This window comes from Cryptotermes secundus, unplaced genomic scaffold, assembly GCF_002891405.2.
Source record: "Cryptotermes secundus unplaced genomic scaffold, Csec_1.0 scaffold135, whole genome shotgun sequence".
In the NCBI taxonomy this organism is placed as follows: domain Eukaryota; kingdom Metazoa; phylum Arthropoda; class Insecta; order Blattodea; family Kalotermitidae; genus Cryptotermes; species Cryptotermes secundus.
The window spans coordinates 11,720-16,067 of NW_019730104.1; the positions used below are offsets into that span (position 1 = coordinate 11,720).

Below are 4,348 nucleotides of genomic sequence, written 5' to 3' on the forward strand. Positions count from 1 at the left end.
TGTTTACATGGTATGAATACTATTCCACAGAAGCCCACACCAACCCAACTTTTATTTTCCTACAATAACATAATACTGCATGATGGAGACAAAACCTGTCACACTGTGTTCATGATTCAGGTCACTGTGCATTTGGGCAAGGAAGGGCCTGGTTCAGTTACCTGAGGTTATAACAACTGGGGCATAATATCAATGACCAAGACACTGCAGGCTCATGCTGACAAACATTTTGTACACATCCAACTCTTCAAAATTCCCCAAGGACCTAAATCTTACAAAACTCTATACTTCACAGTGCTTACTATTCCTGAAGACTGGCCTGGTTTACATCTGGTAAGTAACACTGGAGGTGCAGGGAACTGCACATAATCTTCGAGTTCAGTTACCACTCTTCCACACACTGCCCTGATTTCCTGAGATGAACACATGGTTTTGACCATACTTTCTCTTTGTCTTTCTAAACAGTACATAATTTACCACATTCAGTCTCCAGTCATGTACAACACAAGTAGTTATTTCGTCCTTACCTGCAGATCATGGTGCAAGCACATAAATGGAACTCAGATATTCAGACCCATGTTATCTGAGAGGATGTGGATTCTCCTGAACAGTAGGTGCATACCACATACGTAGAATCAAATCCACTCCTCCCTCCTGCACCCACTGAAACACATTGTGCACACCATTTAAGATTTGATATGAACTTATTAAAGATGAACAGATAGGCCATGCTCCTCACTACGCACACATTCTGCTTGCCTCCAAGCTGCCTCCGATAAGTAGATTGGTCATTTGTCCATTTCGGTGCCTATACCTACAAATTCCCTATACTCAACAAGCACTCCCAACGTTCCAATATACTGTAATAACAAGTAACCTGTATCATATAACAGAGCCCATCTTACCTCTCATTTATCTGTCGCTATCATCTAGAGCTACATTCTTCACTTAAAGGCGCAGGTAATATCAGTCTGCACCCGAGGCGTTCTCTTCAGTTGAAGCATCGCCTCACTCCACATTCTGGCACAGCTCGGATAGATTAACTGGTGCATCATATCACTATGTATCCAAGAGCGATTCTATGTTTCAAGATATCTCACATATCGAACTATTTCTAATACTTATTAACCTTCACATTCCACATTAACTTTCCACACTTTAAAGGCGCAGGTAATATCAGTCTGCACCCGAGGCGTTCTCTTCAGTTGAAGCATCGCCTCACTCCACATTCTGGCACAGCTCGGATAGATTAACTGGTGCATCATATCACTATGTATCCAAGAGCGATTCTATGTTTCAAGATATCTCACATATCGAACTATTTCTAATACTTATTAACCTTCACATTCCACATTAACTTTCCACACTTTAAAGGCGCAGGTAATATCAGTCTGCACCCGAGGCGTTCTCTTCAGTTGAAGCATCGCCTCACTCCACATTCTGGCACAGCTCGGATAGATTAACTGGTGCATCATATCACTATGTATCCAAGAGCGATTCTATGTTTCAAGATATCTCACATATCGAACTATTTCTAATACTTATTAACCTTCACATTCCACATTAACTTTCCACACTTTACACAATATCCCCACATTCAAAACTGCATGATATATAAACCTTGATATTCCTCACAACTATCCAACTTCTATAACGTAGACAACCATTCCTATCTATCAAATTTCACAACGTCCTATGATTTACCAACTTACGGAAAATAATTACTCTCAAACAAAACAAAGTACCTTGCTCCCACTTCCTTTTCCTCCCGGCATTCTGGGCCACTTGTCTGGGCGTGTCTCCTTTACATAGATCATTGAAGGTCGCAGTGCGAGGGCCAATTATATGGCTCACCCCTCATACCATTACTCATACGTACGTCTGTAATATTATGCGCGAAAACGTGGATTCTGTTCAAGGACACTGGCAGGGCAGCGCCATAGCTCAAACGGTTAGTCGCTAGGGTTTTAATTCGCTTGTCAAGTTTCAGACGGGAGGGGCAGGGGGGAGCTTGGTTATGTTAAATTTAATTAAGATTACAGGATTTTAATTAATTAGTAATATTCGGTAATATTTACGTACCTTGAGGTAGTGAGACGTTACATATGTGATGGCAAGCAATATGGCACCTTTGGATGAAGTGCTCTAGTTATATTGATCAAAATCATTGTGTAAATGAAGTTAGCTCAAATTGTTCTACAATGAGGAATTACTCAAAGGTATTGACTACTGAATTTAAGTCTGCGCAATCAATAATAAAAATCTTAATTGAAGAACTTAAAGTGAATGAACGTAACATCTTGGCATCTCCAGATGAAACGCTCCGGCCGTTTTACCTCTGGGGAAATAAACGCCAGTACCTATTGGGTAGGAAGCTGGATGAGCCCCAGAGCCGGTCTGGACCCTGAAGAGAAAAGAAAATTTCTTGTCCCTGCCAGAACTCGAAATTTGACCATTCAGCCCGTAGACTGCACCATCCCGGTTCCTAGCAAAAGTAGTTTTGTTTCATAAGAAACTTTTTTTTTTTTTATTATACTGTAAACTTATAAAAATACCATTTGAACACATCATTATTTATAACATCAGAATCAATGGAATAAAATTGCATTTGCATTGCAAAACTTCATGATGTACACATATTAATGAACGATCCTTTACATAATCAGAAACTATTTCGTACTTAAACTTAATAGTTAACCATTTGGTATTACTAAGCAAACTTTCCCAACTTTTAGATCTCTTCTGAGTGTTTCCTTCCCCTTCTACTTCTCTCTACTTTGGCGCTACAGCCCCAATTTGGGCCTTGGCCTACCTCCATGAAACGCTCCATTTCACTTCAGTTTACTAGATCGTAGACCAGGCATGTCAAACTCAACTTGTACAGAAGGCATTAGATTTTGATACAAGGAAATTTAATTCTATTTATTATTTAGGAATAATTTAAATATAATTACCTAAAGTGGAACACATATTTTGCCCACAAATCAAACATGTAATTTTACGAAGAAAGCATTCTTCTGGGATTTGGCACCGTGTATATGTGGTGTTAACCGACGTTTCGGAGGACCGTATCGCCTCCATCTTCAGGGTAGAAGAAAACATATAATAAATCTGCAAGCGAAGAGACCGTGAGAACCGGTAAAAGCNACCTTTATATGTTCATCACAATGTTACATCAGCACCTGTCGCTGTGTGAAAATGAACTGAATGACAACGTACAAGAGACTACCAGACTTGTACGAAGGTGTATCTTGTCTCAATGTTTATAGAAGTGAAAGTTTTCTAGCAGCCCATTAGACAATGACTGGGGGCTGCAAGCTAGTTTTGAAGGTAGAAATCCCTTGCACTTCTCTGTCAGTTGCCACCCTCCTTGCATTCTTACTACACCTCGAAAAGGGATTCTTGGAAATACTTGGGGTGGTAAGGCTGTGTGGATTTTAGTGCATTGACCTTCTGAAATACAATAGTTTGTCCTTCACGAACTTTACAAACCGTTAGTTGGACAAACCCTTCTGCAATTCTCAGAATCACTTTTATGTCTGCGTGAGACTTCTTGTCTTCTGGTCTGTTGAAAAATTGTCTTTACAAAAAATATTTCTACTAAAATTTTAATATCAAATAGCTCTAAAAGTTGAGGGGCCGCATGTTTGACACGGCTGTCTTAGACATTTGGTAGGACTCCTTGGGCTGGTGATCAGCTCGTCATAAGGCCTCTACCTGTACACAAACACAGAAAAATGCACACGTGCGTGCACACACACACACACACACACACAAACAAACACTAAACATCCATGTCCCGAGTGGGATTCGAACCCACGATCCCAGCTTCCAAGCGAGTGAAGACAGTGCATGCCTTAGACTGCTCACCTTTCTTCCCCTTAGTTTACGCATATTTGTAGGTTTAGATCCAATAAAGCCCCCCTCCACAGAAGTGTATCAGTCCTCTGTGGATATGAAACCAATGCATGCTGACTCATTAGATCCCACCCCTGTCCTGGCAGGCCCTTTAAACCTTATGTCGCTAAAGTGCATGTAGTTACTTTTTCCTAAACAACTTCAACAAAAATTGGTTTTTAAAAACGAAATTTTCAGGAACTAATTAAAATACAATATATTATGCAATAAATGCCTTTCCATACCTCTTTATTAGTTTTTCTTCATGTGATAAACATTGAAACATGAAAGTTTGCAGAGAGCCACACCACAGCCTGCACACATGATACTTGTTTCTTTTCTAACCTTGTGCTTAGCACTCTCGCGACACTTTCTCAGGGCACCATTCTTCTTATTCTTACTGGGAGGAACATGGACCATTTTGTGAATTTTCAAGCCACCCTCTAGACGA

General features: G+C 40.2%; 1 long non-coding RNA gene across 1 annotated transcript in view; it reads right to left on the reverse strand.

The window, feature by feature from the left end:
• Nucleotides 1-1,698, reverse strand: part of LOC111866026 — a 7,981-nt gene extending 6,283 nt beyond the window's left edge. Inside the window, exons 1-2 of the long non-coding RNA XR_002843078.2 lie at nucleotides 906-1,698; nucleotides 528-663 (exon numbers count right to left, since the gene is read on the reverse strand). This is a non-coding gene — a long non-coding RNA (uncharacterized LOC111866026). The remainder of the gene's footprint in view (nucleotides 1-527; nucleotides 664-905) is intronic.
• Between the last annotated feature and the right edge of the window lie 2,650 nt (nucleotides 1,699-4,348).